This window comes from Styela clava, chromosome 5 (assembly GCF_964204865.1).
Source record: "Styela clava chromosome 5, kaStyClav1.hap1.2, whole genome shotgun sequence".
Taxonomy (NCBI): Eukaryota; Metazoa; Chordata; class Ascidiacea; order Stolidobranchia; family Styelidae; genus Styela; species Styela clava.
In genome coordinates, this window is record NC_135254.1 from 2,394,512 (window position 1) to 2,407,851 (window position 13,340).

The 13,340-nt window shown below is 40.6% G+C and overlaps 17 non-coding genes across 17 annotated transcripts; all 17 read right to left on the minus strand.

Moving 5' to 3' along the window:
- Positions 1-516: 516 nt before the first annotated feature.
- Positions 517-679, minus strand: LOC144424188 (U1 spliceosomal RNA). The gene has a single exon (XR_013476552.1). It is a non-coding gene; the product is annotated as a U1 spliceosomal RNA (small nuclear RNA).
- A 588-nt stretch (positions 680-1,267) lies between these two features.
- Positions 1,268-1,430, minus strand: LOC144423859 (U1 spliceosomal RNA). The gene has a single exon (XR_013476225.1). It is a non-coding gene; the product is annotated as a U1 spliceosomal RNA (small nuclear RNA).
- Positions 1,431-2,018: 588 nt separating this feature from the next.
- On the minus strand, positions 2,019-2,181 carry LOC144423860 (U1 spliceosomal RNA). The gene has a single exon (XR_013476226.1). It is a non-coding gene; the product is annotated as a U1 spliceosomal RNA (small nuclear RNA).
- Positions 2,182-2,768: 587 nt separating this feature from the next.
- Positions 2,769-2,931, minus strand: LOC144424131 (U1 spliceosomal RNA). Its single transcript, XR_013476495.1, has one exon. It is a non-coding gene; the product is annotated as a U1 spliceosomal RNA (small nuclear RNA).
- Positions 2,932-3,524: 593 nt separating this feature from the next.
- LOC144424111 (U1 spliceosomal RNA) lies at positions 3,525-3,687 on the minus strand. Its single transcript, XR_013476475.1, has one exon. It is a non-coding gene; the product is annotated as a U1 spliceosomal RNA (small nuclear RNA).
- Positions 3,688-4,275: 588 nt separating this feature from the next.
- LOC144424032 (U1 spliceosomal RNA) lies at positions 4,276-4,438 on the minus strand. The gene has a single exon (XR_013476396.1). It is a non-coding gene; the product is annotated as a U1 spliceosomal RNA (small nuclear RNA).
- Positions 4,439-5,038: 600 nt separating this feature from the next.
- LOC144424024 (U1 spliceosomal RNA) lies at positions 5,039-5,201 on the minus strand. The gene has a single exon (XR_013476389.1). It is a non-coding gene; the product is annotated as a U1 spliceosomal RNA (small nuclear RNA).
- Positions 5,202-5,788: 587 nt separating this feature from the next.
- LOC144424132 (U1 spliceosomal RNA) lies at positions 5,789-5,951 on the minus strand. The gene has a single exon (XR_013476496.1). It is a non-coding gene; the product is annotated as a U1 spliceosomal RNA (small nuclear RNA).
- Positions 5,952-6,551: 600 nt separating this feature from the next.
- Positions 6,552-6,714, minus strand: LOC144424113 (U1 spliceosomal RNA). The gene has a single exon (XR_013476477.1). It is a non-coding gene; the product is annotated as a U1 spliceosomal RNA (small nuclear RNA).
- A 588-nt stretch (positions 6,715-7,302) lies between these two features.
- Positions 7,303-7,465, minus strand: LOC144424033 (U1 spliceosomal RNA). Its single transcript, XR_013476397.1, has one exon. It is a non-coding gene; the product is annotated as a U1 spliceosomal RNA (small nuclear RNA).
- Positions 7,466-8,065: 600 nt separating this feature from the next.
- Positions 8,066-8,228, minus strand: LOC144424114 (U1 spliceosomal RNA). The gene has a single exon (XR_013476478.1). It is a non-coding gene; the product is annotated as a U1 spliceosomal RNA (small nuclear RNA).
- Positions 8,229-8,828: 600 nt separating this feature from the next.
- Positions 8,829-8,991, minus strand: LOC144423861 (U1 spliceosomal RNA). Its single transcript, XR_013476227.1, has one exon. It is a non-coding gene; the product is annotated as a U1 spliceosomal RNA (small nuclear RNA).
- Positions 8,992-9,579: 588 nt separating this feature from the next.
- Positions 9,580-9,742, minus strand: LOC144424003 (U1 spliceosomal RNA). Its single transcript, XR_013476367.1, has one exon. It is a non-coding gene; the product is annotated as a U1 spliceosomal RNA (small nuclear RNA).
- A 600-nt stretch (positions 9,743-10,342) lies between these two features.
- Positions 10,343-10,505, minus strand: LOC144423862 (U1 spliceosomal RNA). Its single transcript, XR_013476228.1, has one exon. It is a non-coding gene; the product is annotated as a U1 spliceosomal RNA (small nuclear RNA).
- A 588-nt stretch (positions 10,506-11,093) lies between these two features.
- On the minus strand, positions 11,094-11,256 carry LOC144423863 (U1 spliceosomal RNA). Its single transcript, XR_013476230.1, has one exon. It is a non-coding gene; the product is annotated as a U1 spliceosomal RNA (small nuclear RNA).
- A 588-nt stretch (positions 11,257-11,844) lies between these two features.
- On the minus strand, positions 11,845-12,007 carry LOC144424004 (U1 spliceosomal RNA). The gene has a single exon (XR_013476368.1). It is a non-coding gene; the product is annotated as a U1 spliceosomal RNA (small nuclear RNA).
- A 600-nt stretch (positions 12,008-12,607) lies between these two features.
- LOC144424115 (U1 spliceosomal RNA) lies at positions 12,608-12,770 on the minus strand. The gene has a single exon (XR_013476479.1). It is a non-coding gene; the product is annotated as a U1 spliceosomal RNA (small nuclear RNA).
- Positions 12,771-13,340: the final 570 nt, after the last annotated feature.

A 13,340-nucleotide genomic window follows, 5' to 3' on the forward strand; every position in this document is an offset into this window, starting at 1 on the left:
AAAAACGATATGTGCAAAAGTTGCAATTTTAATTGATTCGTCTGTGGGTAACGTGGAATACGATTCATTGCGTTCACTCTTTTATGTGATACATCGCGAGTTCTTTGCCATCCGATGGCAGAGTGAAGTTGAACAACTTTACAAAAAATAGCAAGGACCAGGGGGTGGAATATTAAACTATAAACAATGAGCCGCAGCTACGATAAGTACCTTAAACAGGGAATAATGATATTTCCGAATCTTGGCGCTCATTCTATTGCTATATCAATGGCAACACAATCTGAATGTGAAACTGCAAACAAGGAATCAATCTAGAGACGGTTGGATAAAGGGATAACTTGGATAATGGCAAGGCATGTCATGGACCAATATCAATAAATGGATTGTAAGATTGGTCATGAGAAAGATAACACACCCAAACGAGGATCAATACGGCCACAACTAATGAAAGCAACGTGGCCGCTCATTGACTTAACTCGTAAGCCAACAAGATATTGGTAGTGAGCAAATATATAAAAGGGATAGCGCGAACGCAGTCCCCACTAGCAGAAATTACACGACCGAGTTATCCACATTTGGGATAATCGCTAGGGTCAATTTAGTCTGGGTGCAATGACTAAACCTCGCCTAGGCAGAACCGCCTTTGTGATTGCGGTTGACTGCCTCGTCAGGTAAGTATGATTTGTGACGATTGGTTACGCATCATGAATGAATGTTCTATGCTAAGTGTTGAGAATAACTTCTCAACATTAAAAACGATATGTGCAAAAGTTGCAATTTTAATTGATTCGTCTGTGGGTAACGTGGAATACGATTCATTGCGTTCACTTTTTTATGTGATACATCGCGAGTTCTTTGCCATCCGATGGCAGAGTGAAGTTGAACAACTTTACAAAAAATAGCAAGGACCAGGGGGTGGAATATTAAACTATAAACAATGAGCCGCAGCTACGATACGTACCTTAAACATGGAATAATGATATTTCCGAATCTTGGCGCTCATTCTATTGCTCAATCAATGGCAACACAATCTGAATGTGAAACTGCAAACAAGGAATCAATCTAGAGACTGTTGGATAAAGGGATAACTTGGATAATGGCAAGGCATGTCATGGACTAATATCAATAAATGGATTGTAAGATTGGTCATGAGAAAGATAACACACCCAAACGAGGATCAATACGGCCACAACTAATGAAAGCAACGTGGCCGCTCATTGACTTAACTCGTAAGCCAACAAGATATTGGTAGTGAGCAAATATATAAAAGGGATAGCGCGAACGCAGTCCCCACTAGCAGAAATTACACGACCGAGTTATCCACATTTGGGATAATCGCTAGGGTCAATTTAGTCTGGGTGCAATGACTAAACCTCGCCTAGGCAGAACCGCCTTTGTGATCGCGGTTGACTGCCTCGTCAGGTAAGTATGATTTGTGACGATTGGTTACGCATCATGTATGAATGTTCTATGCTAAGTGTTGAGAAGAACTTCTCAACATTAAAAACGATATGTGCAAAAGTTGCAATTTTAATTGATTCGTCTGTGGGTAACGTGGAATACGATTCATTGCGTTCACTCTTTTATGTGATACATCGCGAGTTCTTTGCCATCCGATGGCAGAGTGAAGTTGAACAACTTTACAAAAAATAGCAAGGACCAGGGGGTGGAATATTAAACTATAAACAAAGAGCCGCAGCTACGATACGTACCTTAAACAGGGAATAATGATATTTCCGAATCTTGGCGCTCATTCTATTGCTCAATCAATGGCAACACAATCTGAATGTGAAACTGCAAACAAGGAATCAATCTAGAGACGGTTGGATAAAGGGATAACTTGGATAATGGCAAGGCATGTCATGGACCAATATCAATAAATGGATTGTAAGATTGGTCATGAGAAATTTAACACACCCAAACGAGGATCAATACGGCCACAACTAATGAAAGCAACGTGGCCGCTCATTGACTTAACTCGTAAGCCAACAAGATATTGGTAGTGAGCAAATATATAAAAGGGATAGCGCGAACGCAGTCCCCACTAGCAGAAATTACACGACCGAGTTATCCACATTTGGGATAATCGCTAGGGTCAATTTAGTCTGGGTGCAATGACTAAACCTCGCCTAGGCAGAACCGCCTTTGTGATCGCGGTTGACTGCCTCGTCAGGTAAGTATGATTTGTGACGATTGGTTACGCATCATGAATGAATGTTCTATGCTAAGTGTTGAGAATAACTTCTCAACATTAAAAACGATATGTGCAAAAGTTGCAATTTTAATTGATTCGTCTGTGGGTAACGTGGAATACGATTCATTGCGTTCACTTTTTTATGTGATACATCGCGAGTTCTTTGCCATCCGATGGCAGAGTGAAGTTGAACAACTTTACAAAAAATAGCAAGGACCAGGGGGTGGAATATTAAACTATAAACAATGAGCCGCAGCTACGATAAGTACCTTAAACAGGGAATAATGATATTTCCGAATCTTGGCGCTCATTCTATTGCTATATCAATGGCAACACAATCTGAATGTGAAACTGCAAACAAGGAATCAATCTAGAGACGGTTGGATAAAGGGATAACTTGGATAATGGCAAGGCATGTCATGGACTAATATCAATAAATGGATTGTAAGATTGGTCATGAGAAAGATAACACACCCAAACGAGGATCAATACGGCCACAACTAATGAAAGCAACGTGGCCGCTCATTGACTTAACTCGTAAGCCAACAAGATATTGGTAGTGAGCAAATATATAAAAGGATAGCGCGAACGCAGTCCCCACTAGCAGAAATTACACGACCGAGTTATCCACATTTGGGCTAATCGCTAGGGTCAATTTAGTCTGGGTGCAATGACTAAACCTCGCCTAGGCAGAACCGCCTTTGTGATCGCGGTTGACTGCCTCGTCAGGTAAGTATGATTTGTGACGATTGGTTACGCATCATGTATGAATGTTCTATGCTAAGTGTTGAGAAGAACTTCTCAACATTAAAAACGATATGTGCAAAAGTTGCAATTTTAATTGATTCGTCTGTGGGTAACGTACAATACGATTCATTGCGTTCACTCTTTTATGTGATACATCGCGAGTTCTTTGCCATCCGATGGCAGAGTGAAGTTGAACAACTTTACAAAAAATAGCAAGGACCAGGGGGTGGAATATTAAACTATAAACAAAGAGCCGCAGCTACGATACGTACCTTAAACAGGGAATAATGATATTTCCGAATCTTGGCGCTCATTCTATTGCTCAATCAATGGCAACACAATCTGAATGTGAAACTGCAAACAAGGAATCAATCTAGAGACGGTTGGATAAAGGGCTAAAATGGCAAGGCATGTCATGGACTAATATCAATAAATAAATTAATAAATGGATTGTAAGATTGGTCATGAGAAATTTAACACACCCAAACGAGGATCAATACGGCCACAACTAATGAAAGCAACGTGGCCGCTCATTGACTTAACTCGTAAGCCAACAAGATATTGGTAGTGAGCAAATATATAAAAGGGATAGCGCGAACGCAGTCCCCACTAGCAGAAATTACACGACCGAGTTATCCACATTTGGGATAATCGCTAGGGTCAATTTAGTCTGGGTGCAATGACTAAACCTCGCCTAGGCAGAACCGCCTTTGTGATCGCGGTTGACTGCTTCGTCAGGTAAGTATGATTTGTGACGATTGGTTACGCATCATGAATGAATGTTCTATGCTAAGTGTTGAGAAGAACTTCTCAACATTAAAAACGATATGTGCAAAAGTTGCAATTTTAATTGATTCGTCTGTGGGTAACGTGGAATACGATTCATTGCGTTCACTTTTTTATGTGATACATCGCGAGTTCTTTGCCATCCGATGGCAGAGTGAAGTTGAACAACTTTACAAAAAATAGCAAGGACCAGGGGGTGGAATATTAAACTATAAACAATGAGCCGCAGCTACGATAAGTACCTTAAACAGGGAATAATGATATTTCCGAATCTTGGCGCTCATTCTATTGCTATATCAATGGCAACACAATCTGAATGTGAAACTGCAAACAAGGAATCAATCTAGAGACGGTTGGATAAAGGGATAACTTGGATAATGGCAAGGCATGTCATGGACTAATATCAATAAATGGATTGTAAGATTGGTCATGAGAAAGATAACACACCCAAACGAGGATCAATACGGCCACAACTAATGAAAGCAACGTGGCCGCTCATTGACTTAACTCGTAAGCCAACAAGATATTGGTAGTGAGCAAATATATAAAAGGGATAGCGCGAACGCAGTCCCCACTAGCAGAAATTACACGACCGAGTTATCCACATTTGGGCTAATCGCTAGGGTCAATTTAGTCTGGGTGCAATGACTAAACCTCGCCTAGGCAGAACCGCCTTTGTGATCGCGGTTGACTGCCTCGTCAGGTAAGTATGATTTGTGACGATTGGTTACGCATCATGTATGAATGTTCTATGCTAAGTGTTGAGAAGAACTTCTCAACATTAAAAACGATATGTGCAAAAGTTGCAATTTTAATTGATTCGTCTGTGGGTAACGTACAATACGATTCATTGCGTTCACTCTTTTATGTGATACATCGCGAGTTCTTTGCCATCCGATGGCAGAGTGAAGTTGAACAACTTTACAAAAAATAGCAAGGACCAGGGGGTGGAATATTAAACTATAAACAAAGAGCCGCAGCTACGATACGTACCTTAAACAGGGAATAATGATATTTCCGAATCTTGGCGCTCATTCTATTGCTCAATCAATGGCAACACAATCTGAATGTGAAACTGCAAACAAGGAATCAATCTAGAGACGGTTGGATAAAGGGCTAACTTGGATAATGGCAAGGCATGTCATGGACTAATATCAATAAATAAATTAATAAATGGATTGTAAGATTGGTCATGAGAAATTTAACACACCCAAACGAGGATCAATACGGCCACAACTAATGAAAGCAACGTGGCCGCTCATTGACTTAACTCGTAAGCCAACAAGATATTGGTAGTGAGCAAATATATAAAAGGGATAGCGCGAACGCAGTCCCCACTAGCAGAAATTACACGACCGAGTTATCCACATTTGGGATAATCGCTAGGGTCAATTTAGTCTGGGTGCAATGACTAAACCTCGCCTAGGCAGAACCGCCTTTGTGATCGCGGTCGACTGCCTCGTCAGGTAAGTATGATTTGTGACGATTGGTTACGCATCATGAATGAATGTTCTATGCTAAGTGTTGAGAATAACTTCTCAACATTAAAAACGATATGTGCAAAAGTTGCAATTTTAATTGATTCGTCTGTGGGTAACGTGGAATACGATTCATTGCGTTCACTTTTTTATGTGATACATCGCGAGTTCTTTGCCATCCGATGGCAGAGTGAAGTTGAACAACTTTACAAAAAATAGCAAGGACCAGGGGGTGGAATATTAAACTATAAACAATGAGCCGCAGCTACGATAAGTACCTTAAACAGGGAATAATGATATTTCCGAATCTTGGCGCTCATTCTATTGCTATATCAATGGCAACACAATCTGAATGTGAAACTGCAAACAAGGAATCAATCTAGAGACGGTTGGATAAAGGGATAACTTGGATAATGGCAAGGCATGTCATGGACTAATATCAATAAATGGATTGTAAGATTGGTCATGAGAAAGATAACACACCCAAACGAGGATCAATACGGCCACAACTAATGAAAGCAACGTGGCCGCTCATTGACTTAACTCGTAAGCCAACAAGATATTGGTAGTGAGCAAATATATAAAAGGATAGCGCGAACGCAGTCCCCACTAGCAGAAATTACACGACCGAGTTATCCACATTTGGGCTAATCGCTAGGGTCAATTTAGTCTGGGTGCAATGACTAAACCTCGCCTAGGCAGAACCGCCTTTGTGATCGCGGTTGACTGCCTCGTCAGGTAAGTATGATTTGTGACGATTGGTTACGCATCATGTATGAATGTTCTATGCTAAGTGTTGAGAAGAACTTCTCAACATTAAAAACGATATGTGCAAAAGTTGCAATTTTAATTGATTCGTCTGTGGGTAACGTACAATACGATTCATTGCGTTCACTCTTTTATGTGATACATCGCGAGTTCTTTGCCATCCGATGGCAGAGTGAAGTTGAACAACTTTACAAAAAATAGCAAGGACCAGGGGGTGGAATATTAAACTATAAACAAAGAGCCGCAGCTACGATACGTACCTTAAACAGGGAATAATGATATTTCCGAATCTTGGCGCTCATTCTATTGCTCAATCAATGGCAACACAATCTGAATGTGAAACTGCAAACAAGGAATCAATCTAGAGACGGTTGGATAAAGGGCTAACTTGGATAATGGCAAGGCATGTCATGGACTAATATCAATAAATAAATTAATAAATGGATTGTAAGATTGGTCATGAGAAATTTAACACACCCAAACGAGGATCAATACGGCCACAACTAATGAAAGCAACGTGGCCGCTCATTGACTTAACTCGTAAGCCAACAAGATATTGGTAGTGAGCAAATATATAAAAGGGATAGCGCGAACGCAGTCCCCACTAGCAGAAATTACACGACCGAGTTATCCACATTTGGGATAATCGCTAGGGTCAATTTAGTCTGGGTGCAATGACTAAACCTCGCCTAGGCAGAACCGCCTTTGTGATCGCGGTTGACTGCTTCGTCAGGTAAGTATGATTTGTGACGATTGGTTACGCATCATGAATGAATGTTCTATGCTAAGTGTTGAGAAGAACTTCTCAACATTAAAAACGATATGTGCAAAAGTTGCAATTTTAATTGATTCGTCTGTGGGTAACGTGGAATACGATTCATTGCGTTCACTTTTTTATGTGATACATCGCGAGTTCTTTGCCATCCGATGGCAGAGTGAAGTTGAACAACTTTACAAAAAATAGCAAGGACCAGGGGGTGGAATATTAAACTATAAACAATGAGCCGCAGCTACGATAAGTACCTTAAACAGGGAATAATGATATTTCCGAATCTTGGCGCTCATTCTATTGCTATATCAATGGCAACACAATCTGAATGTGAAACTGCAAACAAGGAATCAATCTAGAGACGGTTGGATAAAGGGATAACTTGGATAATGGCAAGGCATGTCATGGACTAATATCAATAAATGGATTGTAAGATTGGTCATGAGAAAGATAACACACCCAAACGAGGATCAATACGGCCACAACTAATGAAAGCAACGTGGCCGCTCATTGACTTAACTCGTAAGCCAACAAGATATTGGTAGTGAGCAAATATATAAAAGGGATAGCGCGAACGCAGTCCCCACTAGCAGAAATTACACGACCGAGTTATCCACATTTGGGCTAATCGCTAGGGTCAATTTAGTCTGGGTGCAATGACTAAACCTCGCCTAGGCAGAACCGCCTTTGTGATCGCGGTTGACTGCCTCGTCAGGTAAGTATGATTTGTGACGATTGGTTACGCATCATGTATGAATGTTCTATGCTAAGTGTTGAGAAGAACTTCTCAACATTAAAAACGATATGTGCAAAAGTTGCAATTTTAATTGATTCGTCTGTGGGTAACGTACAATACGATTCATTGCGTTCACTCTTTTATGTGATACATCGCGAGTTCTTTGCCATCCGATGGCAGAGTGAAGTTGAACAACTTTACAAAAAATAGCAAGGACCAGGGGGTGGAATATTAAACTATAAACAAAGAGCCGCAGCTACGATACGTACCTTAAACAGGGAATAATGATATTTCCGAATCTTGGCGCTCATTCTATTGCTCAATCAATGGCAACACAATCTGAATGTGAAACTGCAAACAAGGAATCAATCTAGAGACGGTTGGATAAAGGGCTAACTTGGATAATGGCAAGGCATGTCATGGACTAATATCAATAAATAAATTAATAAATGGATTGTAAGATTGGTCATGAGAAATTTAACACACCCAAACGAGGATCAATACGGCCACAACTAATGAAAGCAACGTGGCCGCTCATTGACTTAACTCGTAAGCCAACAAGATATTGGTAGTGAGCAAATATATAAAAGGGATAGCGCGAACGCAGTCCCCACTAGCAGAAATTACACGACCGAGTTATCCACATTTGGGATAATCGCTAGGGTCAATTTAGTCTGGGTGCAATGACTAAACCTCGCCTAGGCAGAACCGCCTTTGTGATCGCGGTTGACTGCTTCGTCAGGTAAGTATGATTTGTGACGATTGGTTACGCATCATGAATGAATGTTCTATGCTAAGTGTTGAGAAGAACTTCTCAACATTAAAAACGATATGTGCAAAAGTTGCAATTTTAATTGATTCGTCTGTGGGTAACGTGGAATACGATTCATTGCGTTCACTCTTTTATGTGATACATCGCGAGTTCTTTGCCATCCGATGGCAGAGTGAAGTTGAACAACTTTACAAAAAATAGCAAGGACCAGGGGGTGGTATATTAAACTATAAACAATGAGCCGCAGCTACGATACGTACCTTGAACATGGAATAATGATATTTCCGAATCTTGGCGCTCATTCTATTGCTCAATCAATGGCAACACAATCTGAATGTGAAACTGCAAACAAGGAATAAATCTAGAGACGGTTGGATAAAGGGCTAACTTGGATAATGGCAAGGCATGTCATGGACTAATATCAATAAATAAATTAATAAATGGATTGTAAGATTGGTCATGAGAAATTTAACACACCCAAACGAGGATCAATACGGCCACAACTAATGAAAGCAACGTGGCCGCTCATTGACTTAACCCGTAAGCCAACAGGATATTGGTAGTGAGCAAATATATAAAAGGGATAGCGCGAACGCAGTCCCCACTAGCAGAAATTACACGACCGAGTTATCCACATTTGGGATAATCGCTAGGGTCAATTTAGTCTGGGTGCAATGACTAAACCTCGCCTAGGCAGAACCGCCTTTGTGATCGCGGTTGACTGCCTCGTCAGGTAAGTATGATTTGTGACGATTGGTTACGCATCATGAATGAATGTTCTATGCTAAGTGTTGAGAAGAACTTCTCAACATTAAAAACGACATGTGCAAAAGTTGCAATTTTAATTGATTCGTCTGTGGGTAACGTGGAATACGATTCATTGCGTTCACTCTTTTATGTGATACATCGCGAGTTCTTTGCCATCCGATGGCAGAGTGAAGTTGAACAACTTTACAAAAAATAGCAAGGACCAGGGGGTGGAATATTAAACTATAAACAATGAGCCGCAGCTACGATAAGTACCTTAAACAGGGAATAATGATATTTCCGAATCTTGGCGCTCATTCTATTGCTCAATCAATGGCAACACAATCTGAATGTGAAACTGCAAACAAGGAATCAATCTAGAGACGGTTGGATAAAGGGATAACTTGGATAATGGCAAGGCATGTCATGGACTAATATCAATAAATGGATTGTAAGATTGGTCATGAGAAAGATAACACACCCAAACGAGGATCAATACGGCCACAACTAATGAAAGCAACGTGGCCGCTCATTGACTTAACTCGTAAGCCAACAAGATATTGGTAGTGAGCAAATATATAAAAGGGATAGCGCGAACGCAGTCCCCACTAGCAGAAATTACACGACCGAGTTATCCACGTTTGGGATAATCGCTAGGGTCAATTTAGTCTGGGTGCAATGACTAAACCTCGCCTAGGCAGAACCGCCTTTGTGATCGCGGTTGACTGCCTCGTCAGGTAAGTATGATTTGTGACGATTGGTTACGCATCATGTATGAATGTTCTATGCTAAGTGTTGAGAAGAACTTCTCAACATTAAAAACGATATGTGCAAAAGTTGCAATTTTAATTGATTCGTCTGTGGGTAACGTACAATACGATTCATTGCGTTCACTCTTTTATGTGATACATCGCGAGTTCTTTGCCATCCGATGGCAGAGTGAAGTTGAACAACTTTACAAAAAATAGCAAGGACCAGGGGGTGGAATATTAAACTATAAACAAAGAGCCGCAGCTACGATAAGTACCTTAAACAGGGAATAATGATATTTCCGAATCTTGGCGCTCATTCTATTGCTCAATCAATGGCAACACAATCTGAATGTGAAACTGCAAACAAGGAATCAATCTAGAGACGGTTGGATAAAGGGCTAACTTGGATAATGGCAAGGCATGTCATGGACTAATATCAATAAATAAATTAATAAATGGATTGTAAGATTGGTCATGAGAAATTTAACACACCCAAACGAGGATCAATACGGCCACAACTAATGAAAGCAACGTGGCCGCTCATTGACTTAACTCGTAAGCCAACAAGATATTGGTAGTGAGCAAATATATAAAAGGGATAGCGCGAACGCAGTCCCCACTAGCAGAAATTACACGACCGAGTTATCCACATTTGGGATAATCGCTAGGGTCAATTTAGTCTGGGTGCAATGACTAAACCTCGCCTAGGCAGAACCGCCTTTGTGATCGCGGTTGACTGCCTCGTCAGGTAAGTATGATTTGTGACGATTGGTTACGCATCATGAATGAATGTTCTATGCTAAGTGTTGAGAAGAACTTCTCAACATTAAAAACGATATGTGCAAAAGTTGCAATTTTAATTGATTCGTCTGTGGGTAACGTGGAATACGATTCATTGCGTTCACTCTTTTATGTGATACATCGCGAGTTCTTTGCCATCCGATGGCAGAGTGAAGTTGAACAACTTTACAAAAAATAGCAAGGACCAGGGGGTGGTATATTAAACTATAAACAATGAGCCGCAGCTACGATACGTACCTTAAACATGGAATAATGATATTTCCGAATCTTGGCGCTCATTCTATTGCTCAATCATTGGCAACACAATCTGAATGTGAAACTGCAAACAAGGAATCAATCTAGAGACTGTTGGATGAAGGAATAACTTGGATAATGGCAAGGCATGTCATGGACTAATATCAATAAATGGATTGTAAGATTGGTCATGAGAAAGATAACACACCCAAACGAGGATCAATACGGCCACAACTAATGAAAGCAACGTGGCCGCTCATTGACTTAACTCGTAAGCCAACAAGATATTGGTAGTGAGCAAATATATAAAAGGGATAGCGCGAACGCAGTCCCCACTAGCAGAAATTACACGACCGAGTTATCCACATTTGGGATAATCGCTAGGGTCAATTTAGTCTGGGTGCAATGACTAAACCTCGCCTAGGCAGAACCGCCTTTGTGATCGCGGTTGACTGCCTCGTCAGGTAAGTATGATTTGTGACGATTGGTTACGCATCATGAATGAATGTTCTATGCTAAGTGTTGAGAAGAACTTCTCAACATTAAAAACGACATGTGCAAAAGTTGCAATTTTAATTGATTCGTCTGTGGGTAACGTGGAATACGATTCATTGCGTTCACTCTTTTATGTGATACATCGCGAGTTCTTTGCCATCCGATGGCAGAGTGAAGTTGAACAACTTTACAAAAAATAGCAAGGACCAGGGGGTGGAATATTAAACTATAAACAATGAGCCGCAGCTACGATAAGTACCTTAAACAGGGAATAATGATATTTCCGAATCTTGGCGCTCATTCTATTGCTCAATCAATGGCAACACAATCTGAATGTGAAACTGCAAACAAGGAATCAATCTAGAGACGGTTGGATAAAGGGATAACTTGGATAATGGCAAGGCATGTCATGGACTAATATCAATAAATGGATTGTAAGATTGGTCATGAGAAAGATAACACACCCAAACGAGGATCAATACGGCCACAACTAATGAAAGCAACGTGGCCGCTCATTGACTTAACTCGTAAGCCAACAAGATATTGGTAGTGAGCAAATATATAAAAGGGATAGCGCGAACGCAGTCCCCACTAGCAGAAATTACACGACCGAGTTATCCACGTTTGGGATAATCGCTAGGGTCAATTTAGTCTGGGTGCAATGACTAAACCTCGCCTAGGCAGAACCGCCTTTGTGATCGCGGTTGACTGCCTCGTCAGGTAAGTATGATTTGTGACGATTGGTTACGCATCATGTATGAATGTTCTATGCTAAGTGTTGAGAAGAACTTCTCAACATTAAAAACGATATGTGCAAAAGTTGCAATTTTAATTGATTCGTCTGTGGGTAACGTACAATACGATTCATTGCGTTCACTCTTTTATGTGATACATCGCGAGTTCTTTGCCATCCGATGGCAGAGTGAAGTTGAACAACTTTACAAAAAATAGCAAGGACCAGGGGGTGGAATATTAAACTATAAACAAAGAGCCGCAGCTACGATAAGTACCTTAAACAGGGAATAATGATATTTCCGAATCTTGGCGCTCATTCTATTGCTCAATCAATGGCAACACAATCTGAATGTGAAACTGCAAACAAGGAATCAATCTAGAGACGGTTGGATAAAGGGCTAACTTGGATAATGGCAAGGCATGTCATGGACTAATATCAATAAATAAATTAATAAATGGATTGTAAGATTGGTCATGAGAAATTTAACACACCCAAACGAGGATCAATACGGCCACAACTAATGAAAGCAACGTGGCCGCTCATTGACTTAACTCGTAAGCCAACAAGATATTGGTAGTGAGCAAATATATAAAAGGGATAGCGCGAACGCAGTCCCCACTAGCAGAAATTACACGACCGAGTTATCCACATTTGGGATAATCGCTAGGGTCAATTTAGTCTGGGTGCAATGACTAAACCTCGCCTAGGCAGAACCGCCTTTGTGATCGCGGTTGACTGCTTCGTCAGGTAAGTATGATTTGTGACGATTGGTTACGCATCATGAATGAATGTTCTATGCTAAGTGTTGAGAAGAACTTCTCAACATTAAAAACGATATGTGCAAAAGTTGCAATTTTAATTGATTCGTCTGTGGGTAACGTGGAATACGATTCATTGCGTTCACTTTTTTATGTGATACATCGCGAGTTCTTTGCCATCCGATGGCAGAGTGAAGTTGAACAACTTTACAAAAAATAGCAAGGACCAGGGGGTGGAATATTAAACTATAAACAATGAGCCGCAGCTACGATAAGTACCTTAAACAGGGAATAATGATATTTCCGAATCTTGGCGCTCATTCTATTGCTATATCAATGGCAACACAATCTGAATGTGAAACTGCAAACAAGGAATCAATCTAGAGACGGTTGGATAAAGGGATAACTTGGATAATGGCAAGGCATGTCATGGACTAATATCAATAAATGGATTGTAAGATTGGTCATGAGAAAGATAACACACCCAAACGAGGATCAATACGGCCACAACTAATGAAAGCAACGTGGCCGCTCATTGACTTAACTCGTAAGCCAACAAGATATTGG